This window comes from Pseudorasbora parva, chromosome 21 (assembly GCF_024679245.1).
Source record: "Pseudorasbora parva isolate DD20220531a chromosome 21, ASM2467924v1, whole genome shotgun sequence".
Taxonomy (NCBI): domain Eukaryota; kingdom Metazoa; phylum Chordata; class Actinopteri; order Cypriniformes; family Gobionidae; genus Pseudorasbora; species Pseudorasbora parva.
Window position 1 is genome coordinate 6,885,593 of NC_090192.1, and position 16,399 is coordinate 6,901,991.

General features: G+C 39.8%; 1 long non-coding RNA gene across 1 annotated transcript in view; it reads right to left on the reverse strand.

Annotated features, from left to right (window-relative positions):
* Positions 1-672: 672 nt before the first annotated feature.
* The window catches only part of LOC137056379 (uncharacterized), a 143,149-nt gene continuing 127,422 nt past the window's right edge, over positions 673-16,399 (reverse strand). Inside the window, exon 3 of the long non-coding RNA XR_010900319.1 lies at positions 673-1,112. This is a non-coding gene — a long non-coding RNA (uncharacterized lncRNA). The remainder of the gene's footprint in view (positions 1,113-16,399) is intronic.

Sequence of the window (16,399 nt, forward strand, 5' to 3'; positions counted from 1 at the left end):
CTTTTTGACCGACGACGTAAACGGGAGGCTTAGACCGGTGGCGATCGGCTTTAGCCTTGGTGCGCGCTCCCACCTGGAGCAGAGTCTCACGGGCTCTGGTCCATGTGCGATGACACCTCTGGATAAAGGCGTGAACAGAGGGGACCGCGACCTCGGAATCCAGACTAGGAAAAATAGGTGGCTGGTAACCTACACTACACTCAAATGGCGAAAGGCCCGTAGATGACACTGGTAACGAGTTATGAGCGTACTCAACCATAGAGAGTTGCTGGCTCCAGGATGAAGGATTCTTGGATACCAAACATCGCAACACTCTTTCCAGATCCTGATTGGCTCTCTCGGTCTGACCGTTGCTTTGGGGGTGATAACCCGAAGACAGACTAACCGTGGCTCCTAGTAATTTACAAAACTCCTGCCAAAATTTGGACGCAAATTGGGAACCTCTGTCGGAGACTACGTCCATCGGGAGGCCATGTAACCGAAAGACGTGGTCTACTACAGATACCGCGGTCTCCTTGGCTGAGGGTAATTTGGGCAAGGGAATGAAATGTGCTGCCTTCGAGAATCGGTCCACGATGGTCAAAACGACCGTCTTGCCCTGGGAGGGCGGGAGGGCGGTAACAAAATCTAGAGCGATGTGGATGGTGTGTGGGGAATCGGCGGTGGGTCGGGCACAGTGGGACCGACGAGTTGTTGCATCTGTTGGGTCAGCTCGGCCACCCGTGCCACCAAGGTGTGTACTGCCTGTCCTGTGGCAGTTAAGTTCGCCTCCTGCTGGTCCAGTCTCTCGTTGCTGCTGGTCAGTAGGGCGTTGATACTCGCTGAATCCATGGTGGGTCAGAGCGTTCTGTAACGGATTCACAGAGGCAGGATTCAATTGCAAGTAACTCAGTTTATTTAGACAGAAGTGTCACAGAAGTCAAAACTCAGAACACTGAAGAAGTCCGGATAAGACGGAGCAGTGAGAGAGGCTCTGTTGGCGACACGGGCAGGCTGTGAGCAGCTGTGACTCGGGAGGTCGGTACAGGTATTCCGGGAAGGGATCCAGCGTTTCACGGAAGGGGGAAACGACAACCAACACGGAGACACAAGGGGAAACATCCAACAACGCTCTGACAAAGACAAGAGAGAAACAGAGAGACTAAATAGGGTGAAGGTGATGATTTGCAGCTGGTGCAGGTGATCAGCCACAGGTGCGTGATGAGCCAATCCCAGGCTCCGCCCTCACCTACATTCAACACGCACCCAAGAGTGAGACAGGGAATCCATGAACCGTGACACCCGCAATATTCCCGGAACATTGCCGGGTCGCCTTCTGTGTGAAAGCAACCACGTCCCGGGATTGATTACCGAATTCGACCCGGGTCGGGGACCTAGTAATATTGCGGTATTCGACCCGGGACGAGCGCTGTGTGAACAAAAGCCGTAACATATGCCGCAACGTGTATGTAGTTATCGTGCGACTCCTAGAGCTTGTTTTTTCAATAATACAACCCTGCAGTACCAGAAGAGCTAGTCGGTGTTTTAAACGCAGAGAGTGTTCGTATACAAAAGAAACTAAAATTAAACAAGCAGAAATGTGCACAAACTGGACACAAGTCGAGACCACGGAGCTCCTTACTATCCGGGCTGAAGCTGAGATCGGTCGCCACTACACGTCACATCAGGATGTCACGTGTCAGCTCGACCCGGGACTGTTAAGCGTTGTGTGTGAAAGCGCACATATTACGGTATTTCGCTGGCTGTGTGAATGGACCAAATCTAGCGACCCGGGAACAAATGCCGGGTGGCATTATCCGTGTATTTGCCGGAATCGCAGTGTGAAAGGGGCTATAGTTATACACTTTTTATTTGTGCGTTTTTTTAGTAATTTGATTATTTACTCTTTTTTTATAATTGTTTTGGACTTTGCATCTTTAAGAATGTTTTACGTTCATATAAGTTAGGCTAGTACTTTTAGCTGTTGTATCGAAATGGCGAATTTTGGTTTATATTGATTTAAGTTGTAACAATTGTTAACTTAGCAACATGCTATCCCCAAACTCCATTTAAATCCCTTATTTGAGTCTGCTGTGCATGATCCATGTACTATATGATGCACATGCCTATGTAGATTTAATGCCTATGTAGGGCGTTTTAATGTGATCCCATTTCTATTAGTATGCTGTCTTAAAAGAAAGCTGCCTATGTAGGCCGTAGAACACATTTGATCTCACTTAGATTAGGAACAGAGCCGTAGTGTTTTGTTTGTTGCCAACTAAAATGTGCATCAATCCCAAAGTTCTGCACTGATTGATCTTTTATGATGTCGGTGTAACTCTGTTCACTGTGATCTTCATGGCTCCACAGCCACATTTTAATATGTCCACACAAAGAGCTGACCTATTGTTGAAGTGAAAGACAGCGCCCTCTACAGTGGCTCAGGGTCACATGAAGATTGATGTGAATGGATCAGCGACCTTTGAAGAAGATCAAAGCCGCACAGGTTACATACGTCTGCCTGTTTAACTCTTTCATCTTCATGCAGCTCCGGGAGTCATGACCTGAGCCTGTTTATCTGGCCAGCCCACTGGTGGGAGCCTGAGAGATGCACCTGCACACTTTATTCAACACATTTTTAATGGAGGCACTATTGAACAGGTATGGAACATACTCCACCTGTCACTCTTAAACAGTGTTGGGTAAGTTATTTTAAAAAGTAATTAATTAATAGCTACTAATTCCATCTTCAACGGTGTAATTTGATTATTGTACTAATTACTCTCTCTAAAATGTATTGGATTACTTATTACAAATTACTTCTAAATCCCATATCGACCCCAACCAGCTGTACAAGGATAGACACAAAACTGCACTTTTGACTCTTTTAAATAAACATTATAAAATGGCATAAATTATTCTTGATCTGACCAAAGTGTGTAAAGGGAGAAGGTTACATTAAAACATTTAATGCAATTAGCTGCAATTCGGATTATTGAAACGTTCTTCACATTAAAAAAATATATTATTTTAAGAACCATTTACTGAAAAATGGTTCTTTAAAGTGTACAGCAAAATGTCAACAAGCAATAAAAAGCAAATACATTATAGCTCTTGTTGACTACATAACAGAAGCAGCCTAAACGTGCAAAGATTTGGCCTCATTGGTGGGTAACAAAGCGCTATTGCATTCCAGCAGTGAGAGTGAAGTCAATTAAGCCATTTCCCCTCCAATTTATCTCCCTGCAGCACCTAGATCAATTGGACTGCAGCTGCAAGGGCCATGTGTGTCTGGGAAAATGAGAAGATTGAGGTAAACCTCGCCTGGCCCCTAGGAGAAAGACTGGCAAGATTGTCTTCATACCTGCTTCAGATGAGTGGGGGTTTCAAGTCTGGCTGTCTTTAGGGTGTGTGTGTGTGTGTGTGTGTGTTTTGGGATAAGGATGGGGTGTGGGTTGATATAGATTTGTCACATGTAGTCAAAATCCAGAAAATGCTATCATACATGTGGCCTGTAATATATATTTGTCTGCCTCTTCTCTGCACTTGCTACGAACAATTTAAAATATAATAACTTTTTTACATTTTGTTTTTCTCACAATTGTTAGTTTACATTTTGCAATTCTGACTTTTTTTCTCAGCATTGCATGATATAAAGTCAGAATTGCGGGACAAATTAGCATGACAAGCCAGACCCACATCAAGATGTTTGGTCTGGAAACTCACCATTGACAGAGCTCAATCTGAGGGGCGGGATAAACGGTTGTCTTTCAAACTCCCTCTGCACGCGATAGGATAGCGCTACACCAACCAGAGCAACGAAGGTGAAGCGGAGCTTGTTGACAGATTAAACATTCACCGTATCCAGTCGGCTAAACTCCGAACACATCTTCCCTTCTTAAGAATGACTTCAGTGCCGTTCTTTGTTCTTTTCTCAGAGAAAAGCTTAACTCCAAGTCCATTATGTTAAGCCCTGCCCACCGACTCTATACACGCTGTGATTGGCCCGACCAGAGTTTGGCGATTACAGCTCAGAAGGGTATTGAGAGTTGCTAGACGACACTCGCGGACAGATTAGATTAGCTGCCGCTAGGGTGCGTCTAGATTTCTTAGCTAGAACAAACTTGCAATTGTGACTTGTAATTGCGAGTTTATATCTTACAATTCTGACTTTATACCTCACAATTGTGTTATAAAGTCAGAATTGCATGTTATATAAACTACCAATTGCGACTTTATATCACGCATTTCTGATATACTGTAAATTGCAAGATGTAATTGTGAGAAAAAAAGTAAGAATTATGAGATAAATAGTCGCAATTACCTTTTAAATTGCGACTATTTATAGCATAAATAATACTTGTAAAATTATAAAGCTCAAAGTTCAATGCCAAGCGATATTTTATTTAACAGCTGTCCAATCACAACACGGGAAGCGCTGGCCCAATCCGAACTCGTTACGTATTTCTGAAGGAGGGACTTCATAGAACAAGGAAATCATCAGGCCGTCTTTAGGACAGAGGAAACAGCGCTGTACAGATAAGTAAATTGTGTGAAAAATACCGTGTTTTTTTACACGCGAAACATGAACTCATGTTATATTGCACACTGTAAACATAATTAAAGCTTCGAAAACACGCGAAGAACGGGACCTTTAATTTTATTCTGTGGCAGAAACAACCTTCCATTGCTATCAGAACTCGAATAAAGAAGCCCATGTAACACAATTGAACTAGTCAATTTTTTAGCATTTTTCAAAGTAGAACTTTACACAATTTCTACTTATCTTTACTTAAAATTTAAACGCAACATTTCAATTTCAGTAATTAAGTCATTTGTCTTTTTTAATGTCAAATATACTTTTGATGGTGCTAAAAAAGGACAATGAAGAACACCAGCTAACAATTTTGGTTACCAGAACATTTTGAGAATGTTAGTTTGGTTTAAAAAAAAAAAAAAAAAAAAAAAATAATAAAAAAAAAAAAAAAAAAATATATATATATATATATATATATATATATATATATATATATATATATATATATATATATATATATATATATATATATATATCTAAAAAAAACATTAAATACATTAGGAATTGGTTTTCAAATAAGTAACATATTAACATAACATTTTACACACACACACACACACACACACACACACACACACACACACACACACACACACACACACACACACACACACACACACACACACACACACACACACACACACACACACACACACACACACACACACACACACACACACACACACACACACACACACGTTTAATAGGTCCTAGTGTATCATAAAACTATGCATCACATGACCTAAACAGAATCTTGTCATGATAAGTAAAACATTCATAAACCTAGTTAGGAGTGTTATAAAACACACTATAAGATGGTGTTGCATTTTACACCAATCTGACAATATATAAGGTAATGATAGGCTGGTGATTTCCCTTCAGAAGTGAAAAACTTTGAGATCTCTCACATTTCTTTAGATTCTGTGGTCGGTAGGCATTCAGCTGAACTGTGACCGGAGCCATCTGGAGCATTTCCCCAAAGGCACTCCAGCGCTCCACTCCAAACCCAATTAGCCAAATCACATTTCAAAAGTGCTTGAGTTTACCTGCCAATGGTCAAATCCTTCAGGTGTCAAAAAGAAGGCTTAGACCTGGAGGAGAGAACCAGAGAGCAGAATGGAGTGGGATTAGAGTGAACAAAAGGGCCACAGATATCCTCCAACACCTGTGCGGGTACTGTGGCCAGTGGAGTGTCTGCTAATGGGAAAAGCCTTTGGTCCAATTTGCAGGTGCTCAGAACCTAATCTCCCATCTCTTAGGATGGGCCGGGTATCTGTTTACCTCTGTACTAGTTTAGCAGACCCAGTCTCGCTTGATAGCAGAAGACTTCCATCCACCCTTGCAGCATAATCTAGGTGATCAATCATTTACATCAGTAATTAGGGCCTGGTGTCAAAACAGAAACGGAACATGAGCCTGGGGACTTGTGTGTAGCCGAGTTGACATCAGACTTGGCAAGTGTTATGGGTGATGTGGGTCTGCGTGGGTGAGAGTCTCTGTGGTCTCAATGCCCAACTGTGGTCCAGAAGCCTGAGGTTAAGACATTCCACACAACTTGATCCACGTTTAAGAATACCATTTGTTCTGGGACAAAAAACTCAAAGAAAAGCTCTATTAGAACTACAAGATAAAAAAAGATAAAAAAAAATCTCCTGAATAAAAAAAAATCTAAGATGAAAGATTTAGGAGCCAAGTGACCGTTGCATGATCCAATAGCATGATTCATTATTAAAAGCAAAACTGTTTTGTGAACATGAATCTTTACATGCTGCATGCCAGATGAAAGAAACTGACAGTGGTTCACTGACAGAGTTTGATTTACTGTGATGCAAGATCGAGACATGTTTCATGAATCAGTTTGTCTGACTCATTTTAAAAAGAATCACTTATATGAATCAGACATGACTCAGTGCTCGATGTCGCGTGCAGGTTTTCCTGAATTTAGCTAAATGTAACCAGACTTTTAATTATTGTGTATTTGTGGAATTTTGAGCCATTTTTTATTTGTAGTCTAGAACCCTATTGTCTTAAAAATAAAGTTTCTTAATTGGAGTTGACAATTCCATGAAGAAACATTCATGGAACCTCTACATTGCACAAAGGGAAGTGAAAAAAAAATCTTTAGGTTATTACAATGTTCTTCACAGTTCTTAAGTATGGTTTACTGAAAGGTTCTTTAGGGAACCAAAAATGATTCCTTTATAGCATCGCTATGAAAACTCCTTTTTGAACCTGGAATGTTGGTCTTTCTGGAGAAATACTGACTGATGGTTCATTCGCTGAATGTAGTTCAACTTATAAAATCATCTGGAATAGGCTGGTGCACAATTCAGAATTGAATTGAGAATGACTTCAAATTCCAATAAAATTCTTGAATTTGAATTGAATTTGAACTGATGTCAAAAACAGGATGTAGAATTACAATTCAAATTTAAATTGAAGGAAGTAGAATTGAAATTCAAGAAAAATTCAAAGAAATTCATACACATGTCCATCTTGCCATAGGAGCTTCCTCTCTCTAGTGTTGAAGGACAGATCTTCAGATCAGAATGCTGCAGACTCAATGATTCAACATTTGAGGAGCGACTGAGAATTAGATCATCAGTGTTGATCAGTGAGTTTTGCATTGGAATCAATGATAACTGCATTTACAACAACTTTGTGTTATTTTATTACTTTGAAATTAAAATAACATTGGAACAAAACTACATAAACAACATTGAGGGGTTAATTTATTTAAATGTATCATTATCTGTATTTTAGAACAAAATGTATGCAGGGTTGAGGAGCGACACTGTAAAAAAATAATCATGGGTCTTGTAATTTTCACAAAAAAATGAAGGTGATAAATTAAAAATAGTGAGTATTTGTTCTTAAGGAAATTGTGGTTCAGTGTTGTATAGAAAAAAAAAAACAAGAGATACACGTTCCTAATTATTTTAAAGAAATGTACGCAACTTTGAGGCTTGAATTGAAGAAATGATTAAGATGATAAAATTAAGGATAATAAGATGACTTGTTGATTTGAAGAAAATTAGCTCAATTGTGCAGTTTTATTTAGAGACACCATTGTTAGTTCCCAGCATGCTTTGCATATGGCTGGAAATGGAGATTAATATTGACATTTTTTAATGTGTTTTTGAGTGAAAGGAAACATCTGTTAATGTATAATGTTCATTTATGTTTGACATTTGAAAGAATTTGTTTTGTTGAAGTTTTGACCATTACCATTGTGCAGAAGAGTAGAGCTTATGGTTAGATTGTGATGTGAATAACTGCAAGTATTATTATTATTATGATGATGATGAAGAATGTCGCTTTGTTCAATGAGCAATAACTTGCTAGTGCAATAACAAGTTTGTTTCTACTTGTGCCAGCATCACACAGACTATTAATTGAATAACAACTGAAAGTCAAATATAAACAGGTTATTTCCATTTACTTTATTTTACATTTATTTTCCGATTACATTTCCAAAGTAACCTTCCTAACACTGAATGCATGTGAGAGTCAACACATTCTTTCAGTTGTGTGACTGTGGAATGTCATGAATTGCCATGAATTGAATTCTACTTCCTGTCATTCCAATTCCAATTCAACTTCCTGTGGGGCGGAGTCAATCCAATTCATGAATTGAATGGAGGCCAATTCTGAAATTTAGAATTTTGCACAAGCCTGATTTGGAGAAAAAAGGTTTAAAAACTAAAAAAGGAGCCACCATATTAAGTTGTGCAGACCTACAAAATAAAAGTAATAGAAATGATAGAAAATAAAACGTTTTAAAAAGTCACCAAACTGTACTGAAGCTGGGAATTGAAGCTGATTGAAGTTTATTACCCGTGGGAACAAGACAAAGTCTGCTCTTACAATAATAACACCACAACCCGATGAACTGAAGGTGTTTCACTTTAACCTTTCACGCTAAATACCAGTCCTGTAGCCCAAGGGAGGGCGAGAGTTTAAAAGTCTGTCTCAGAACGAAGAGTTTCTCAGCTGAACTAAATGGCCACGCTTTGAAGAGGTGGGCCAGGGCCATCAACTGGTCCAGGAATGAATTAATCCACTGGAGGAGGCTGTCCATGGGTGGGGCAGAAGATCAAAGCATGTTTCTCTTATTGCCTTCACCTGAGGTGAAGTTGAGGCATGCAGCCAGTTGGGGAGATACACTGTCCCACGCATCACCAGGAATGCAGAGAACTTTGTATCCCTCTAGAGTCGGGTTTCACTGTGAATGCTGCAGATATGATTTCATGCATGCATAGAAATAAGTTATTATGAAAAATGACTGCGGTCGAAATACCTAGCGAGCAACTGTAAAACAGAAAGGATTACTTAGTACAGAGAGGATAGATTCTTTGGAATTAAAAATAATGAATTTAAATGATTTATAACAAACTGTTTACAGAGATGAAGTATCATCTACGACTAAAAGCTGGTATCTAAATGCTTGGTAATGAGTGGTTTAATATCTAAAGTAGTGACAGATCCTTGCTTCCATATTGTGATGTACATCCAAGTGAAATGCTTATCCAAAAAATAAAAAAGTAGGGCAGGGATCTTTTAAAATGTGGGCGTTGCACTCAAAAATGGAGGCAAATCTGAATGTGAGCTAGCTGTTGATTACAAAATCAGAAGATCAAGTTATGAACATTTTGAAAAAATGAAACTTGCATGGAAAATTCTGATATGGTCACAATATTAACGATATGAACGTAAGAGCTTTTGGAGCATCACATATGAAAAAAAAAGGATCTAGCAGGGAACCAAGCACCTATTTGACATACATTCGTTTGTATGCCAGGTAGAAGTGATTTCTGTTTCACAGATGTTATGCATTAAAGATGTCTCTTTGGGGTTTGAACTTGGCTTAAAGTGTTTATCTTGTTTCTATCATGATTTCACATTGCTTATAGTGTTTGAGGATGCATTATGTAGTGACTAATTAGTATGAATATGCAAATTATATCATTATAGAAATGTATCTTATAATCTTAGACTTCAAGCTATAATGTCATCTTGGATTAGTTACATAAATCAGGCTTTACAAAAATAAACAAAATTTTTAACAAGTATTTTTTTGAAGCATTGAAATCATGCTAATAGATTTGTTTACATTTTTATCTCTTTTTTATGTAGAAAAAAACTCCCTTTTTCGTCCCTATTCCTCCATGGGATCTGACTTATGAGACTCTATTAGAGATCATCTCCTTTGGACCCTATTTTTAACCAGAATCCGCACAATCTGCCTCGGCCATATGTACGCAAAGGGAGTAAGACTGAGGAATTATGCCAAGATTCAGCTGACTGTGTAATCGGTACAACACAATCAAAATCTGAGAAACGTAATTTGCTTTGCTTCGCCATTGCCTGCCAATCATCAGCTTCCACTGGGTAAAGATAAAGCGCTCATTTGGAATAATAGCTCCTAACGTGCACTGGGATATAATCCTAGTCAACAAAGAAGCACTTTGAGAAAATCCACTAAACAGAGCAGAGGCTCTCCTGAGAACGTCCACTGTATGAAACAAACATCAGAACACATACAGAAGAGCCACTGAGACCTCATCTCACCGAGCTGGATTACTTTCCTGTGGGAACAAGTCGTCAGAGATCCATATTTGCCGCTCTCAATAGTTGCGCTGTATTTACTGTGCAACCACCGAGTGTTAATGCCATAATCACGCGGCTCTGCTGTTACTCAGACAAAGTGGGCTGTCCCCTAAAGAGGCTGTCGATAAAGGCAAAGCAAACCGGGATTTGTTTACATCATTCCAACACCTGTTTTTCCCACAAGTTCTTGTGAATGGTTTCTCTGTGATGCTGACTGGGGATGCGTGTGAGACAAATGGTCTTGGGATGTGGGACCTGTTGTTGTCTGTTCCTCTTGAGTCAACACAATTATATGTGGTAGATCAAGAAATCATTATCGCACAATAGCGCGCTTAATTCATAAACACAACCTCATGGGTGGAAAAGAGCACGGAGGAATAGACCCTGCACAGTTCCTGTAATTGAAATGCAAGAACTTATTCTTTATATTCAAAACAAAAGCTGTCATTTATTATCATTGACAGGTTTGAAGCATTTAAAGGAGTGAGGAACGTGGCTAGCCTTTGTGGCTTTTTGATTAGCCTTAATGATCTACCAATAGGGAAGTTTGGTTGAGATCACAAAAGGATGTGGTAGAGAGAATGAGAGAGAGTGAGCCACAAACCACAAACAAGACTAATGAGATAATATGTTTGCCTGCTAACAAGGTACTCTTCAGATTGAAGAGAAACAGCGTGAAGAAAATCCCTAGGGTGTCATTTTAAAAAAACAATGGAAAGCCACAAACTGCCAATTCAGGAGCGCTGATTTGAACTTTGGGCTGAGAAAAACTCAACATAGGCTCATTGGAAAAATTAGCCTCTACCCTAAAAACGTACCTATACATATAATCCACTGCAATTTGTTTTCAGCAGATTATGACAGATTATGGATTAATAAAGATTTATTTTTGTGCAGTTCCTTGCACAATACTATGTTATTATGAGTGTCACCATAATACAGGATTTGTAAATCTAATACATTTGATGTTTGCATCACATAACTTTCTCCATAAATATGACTTTTCTAATAAAGTTGCTTGGTAGCTAACATGGTCAGGGAGAGCTGGGCACACTAATGCGGGGTTTTCATCTCTGTTTTTTGTGTTTATTTAAAATGAGACATATCGGATATCTTTGTAATCTTATATCTGTTATTTAATAGTTCTTTAATGCTGATCTAACCAGCAGAATACACGAGACAGTGTGCAGGTGGGGTGCGATGTAACACTGCGTTACATTGGGCCTCTATTAGAAATACGCTATTATATTCTATACTTTTATTAATTCTTTTGAGAAACCATGAGAAAAATGTGAATAAAGACAGAGTCAATATTCAGAAATGATTCATTATTATTATGTTTTGAACTATGTTGTATAGCTGTATTCAGCGATGTGTTTGTTGTCAAACCTAACAATTTGTGTATTTTTAATGATAAAAAATGCCATAACTTGCATTTTTTTTTTATTATGGAAGGTAACAGGTATTTTATTCAAGATATCAGGTAACATTTTAAGCTGTCATTTGCTAATGTTACAATCTACCCACCCCGTATGACATGCTGTCACATTCACTTGCATTCTTTCGGGGTAAATCAAGAAAAAATGTATACACTGTATTAATAAAACAAAACCACTAGTACATAATTGTACTAGACATGTGTGAAATTAATATGGGAAAAAAATGAAAGTGGATTTACTCAAACTGAGAAAGTCAAAAAGCGTTAGGTTGAGCCCCGCTCTCCCATACAGCATCGCACTTGCCATGTGGAGCACTTCGATATGAATTCTGTGAATATGAGTGATGAAAAAAGAGCTAGAAGACTTGAAGTTAAAATGGCATGGTAGCTTCAGCAAATGTGTTTTTATCTCATGTTTGGCTTCGTCAAGAAGGTTTAGTGATTTGGTGTAGGTACCTTATTTTCAAACACAATAGAGCACTAAACTTTCAGCAGCACTGAACATTTCATTTCCGGACTGCCGTGATACATACAATAACCAACAGAAAATGTTGCCGGATTCACATCAGTGTGTTTTGGATAAAAATGAAAATGCTTTTAAAGCCAATTACTGCACAATTCACAGTGTCGCAAGACCTACAAGAAGTGACGTAATATCATTTTTCAGAAATGTAGCCACAGGCATTTTCTGGGTTGGAAAAACTAGGAAAAAACCAGGTTCAGAACAAGATAAGCAAAACTGACAGCATTTGCGGCATAATGATGATTACTTCCTTTTCTTTAAAAAGATAAATATCTACAGTAACGCACTTACAATGGAAGTGAATGGGGAAAAGCAAAAACATGAAGCATATCATTGTATAAAAGCACTTTTTCAATGATTCTTTTAAAAATTATGTTATTTAAGATGAATTGAGCCATTTTAGGGTTTAAAGACATTGTTATCAAGGCATCAGAGTTGGAAAGCTTGAAATAAACGTATGGAAAATGGTTAGTAAGCAAGTTTTCCCCCTGTAAAATCATGTATACATGCATATTGTTTATGTCTTGTGGCTATACCGTTGAGTATTTTAACAATTATGGATTGACCTAATTTGTTTTTCTTGAAGGAGGGAAAAGTCTAAATGTTTGTGTGTGGTAATGAACATTATGCCTAAATGAGCTTAAAAAGCAGTGAACCCACAATATTCCTTTAACCAAACTACTACCAGTTGCTTTGATTGAAGATTTTTGATTTCCTTACAAATATTCAACACAAAGTTACAGTACACGGACAACCCGAACACTCTGAAGTGAAGGGGTTGACAGGTGTGTTCTGCCCGTGATAATTATTCCAATCAAACCCAACACCTGTCTGCTGCGTGTCTCTCCCACATGTAGGCTGTTAGCCCCTTGACATATGTCACCTCTCAATCTCACGAGGGCTAATTCAGCGGTTAGCACAAAGAAATAAACACAGATGCTTCTGGCAAACTCAAAGATGACCTGCAACGGCTTGGACTGCGAAAGTAACATTTTCATATCAGTACTTTTATGCTGGTTTATTGCAAACGTCTATTGATTCTATTTTTTTTGAGGTAAGACAACAATGGATTGAAATCCTTGTGTTAGCAAATAAAAGAGTATGTGTGTGGTATCAGGGTCTTAGCTCTTTCCTAACGTTGCCTGTGTTTACCATCAAGATATGTCTCTGATGTGACCAGAGGGTTTGTCTTTTTCCTCTTTCTGACTCAGGCTACAGCGAGATCGCTTGATAAGCTCTCTTGGTCACGTTAACACAACCTCCATTACCCATTATCAGCTCCCAAGGGCCAAACTTGAAAAACAACAGAGGGTAACTTAAAATCTGCTCGAAAAAAACCTTCTATGTCTATAATTATCAAGCAGGACAGAAAAAAGCTCTTATCTGATTGACTTCGCTGTAGCAGTTCCTTTGACTGGCTTGGTAAAAGAGGATTTTTTTAATGCATTAAAATCTAGAAATTGGCAGGGGAAAAAAAAGTTAAATGATGCAGAACGGTTCTGTTTCACCCCACATTGCAAGTGATTACGACCTCTCAAAATTCAATTCTACAGCAACTGTGCCTCCCAAATGAGCAAGTCCCTGCAGAAATAAAAATAAAGAATGAGTGCTGGAATGAAAAAAAAACTGGAACGAGTGCTGCAACGCAACAAGTATTACGCAAACATACTGTTTTCACATGTTTGGGTGAATTGACAATTCAAGACCCCATTAATGTATCTGTGCCGGAGAGAGAGTTCATAAATGACACTAGAGAGTAATAGGAAGAACAATGTTTTTGAACCTTGAACATTGTATAGCCCATGGCAATTTAGGCTGAGGAATTCAGCTTTGAGGTTTGTCAAAAATGTTCAAAATATCTGAGCATCTGAACTGCCAAGAGTTTCTGAGATTCTCTTTATCATTCATGTAAGCATATGTATTTCAGGCCCCGTCCACACGGAGACGCGTTTAGCTGTATACGTATACATTTTGTACCGTATGAGCATTTAGTCCACACGGATCCGGCGTTTTAGAAGCATGAATCCGTTATTTTTTGAAACCGGGTCCCAAAGTGGATAAATCTGAAAACGTCAATCTTCCGTTTTCGTGTGTACAGCGAATCCGTATATTTTTTGAAACGGTAATGTCATCAAACTACGTCCAGCACGGTGAAAGAGTTAAGGGATACAACTACGGGCACTGGGCATGCACACATCAATATTGCGTCATTTAATTACCGTATATCTGCATTATTGTAAGGGTATGTTTTGGGTTGGGGTAGGTGTAGGCATTAATAAAACACATCTGTTAAGTAGCAAATGTATTTATTGTCATTTTAATGTGAGATTTTGCCTCACCTCCTACCATTGATTTACCCCTTCTAGCCACAACTCTTCTTCTCCGTTTTTAGGGTATTTCTGTGGCAGAATTACAGCGCCCCACACTGGCCTGGCATGCAAACTACACCGTTTTTAGCCGGTTTCGGTAATCTCATGTGGATGAAGATATTTCTTGAAATAAGGAAAAAATAATATTGGATTGGGAAAGCTCTGGCTTCGTGTAGACAGGGCCTCAGAAACATGCATCGAACAAAGGCAAAATCTTCAAATAACACCAAGTTTTAGATGAAAAAAGCTGATCCTAGAGCAAAGGAAATGCCTGAGTCTGGAGAACTGTTGATAAGACTTTCGGCCCCACTTTATATTAGGTTGCCTTAAGTACAATGTACTTACTGTGTTCAAATTGTATTGCAAAACACCTTTGCTGATATTGAGGTGGGATACGGGTAGAGTTAGGGACAGGTGTGGTGGTGTGGGTCAGTTTAAGGGTAGAGTTAGGGACAAGTGTGGTGGTGTGGGTAAGTTTAAGGATAAAGTTAGGGTCAGGTGTGGTGGTGTGGGTCAGTTTAAGGGTAAAGTTAGAGACAGGTGTGGTGGTGTGGGTCAGTTTAAGGGTAGAGTTAGGGACAGGTGTGGTGGTGTGGGTCAGTTTAAGGGTAAAGTTAGAGACAGGTGTGGTGGTGTGGGTCAGTTTAAGGGTAAAGTTAGGGTCAGGTGTGGTGGTGTGGGTCAGTTTAAGGGTAAAGTTAGGGTCAGGTGTGGTGGTGTGGGTCAGTTTAAGGGTAAAGTTAGGGTCAGGTGTGGTGGTGTGGGTAAGTTTAAGGGTAAAGTTAGAGACAGGTGTGGTGGTGTGGGTCAGTTTAAGGGTAGAGTTAGGGACAGGTGTGGTGGTGTGGGTCAGTTTAAGGGTAAAGTTAGGGTCAGGTGTGGTGGTGTGGGTCAGTTTAAGGGTAAAGTTAGGGTCAGGTGTGGTGGTGTGGGTAAGTTTAAGGGTAAAGTTAGGGACAGGTGTGGTGGTGTGGGTCAGTTTAAGGGTAAAGTTAGGGTCAGGCGTGGTGGTGTGGGTAAGTTTAAGGGTAAAGTTAGGGTCAGGTGTGGTGGTGTGGGTCAGTTTAAGGGTAGAGCTAGGGTCAGGTGTGGTGGTGTGGGTCAGTTTAAGGGTAAAGTTAGAGACAGGTGTGGTGGTGTGGGTAAGTTTAAGGGTAAAGTTAGGGTCAGGTGTGGTGGTGTGGGTCAGTTTAAGGGTAAAGTTAGGGTCAGGTGTGGTGGTGTGGGTCAGTTTAAGGGTAAAGTTAGGGTCAGGTGTGGTGGTGTGGGTCAGTTTAAGGGTAAAGTTAGGGACAGGTGTGGTGGTGTGGGTCAGTTTAAGGGTAAAGTTTTGGGTCAGGTGTGGTGGTGTGGGTAAGTTTAAGGGTAAAGTTAGGGTCAGGTGTGGTGGTGTGGGTAAGTTTAAGGATAAAGTTAGGGTCAGGTGTGGTGGTGTGGGTCAGTTTAAGGGTAAAGTTAGGGTCAGGTGTGGTGGTGTGGGTCAGTTTAAGGGTAAAGTTAGGGACAGGTGTGGTGGTGTGGGTCAGTTTAAGGGTAAAGTTAGGGTCAGGTGTGGTGGTTTGGGTCAGTTTAAGGGTAAAGTTAGGGACAGGTGTGGTGGTGTGGGTTAGTTTAAGGGTAAAGTTAGGGTCAGGTGTGGTGGTGTGGGTCAGTTTAAGGGTAAAGTTAGGGTCAGGTGTGGTGGTGTGGGTCAGTTTAAGGGTAAAGTTAGGGACAGGTGTGGTGGTGTGGGTCAGTTTAAGGGTAGAGTTAGGGTCAGGTGTGGTGGTGTGGGTCAGTTTAAGCGTAAAGTTAGGGTCAGGTGTGGTGGTGTGGGTCAGTTTAAGGGTAGAGTTAGGGACAGGTGTGGTGGTGTGGGTCAGTTTAAGGGTAAAGTTAGGGTC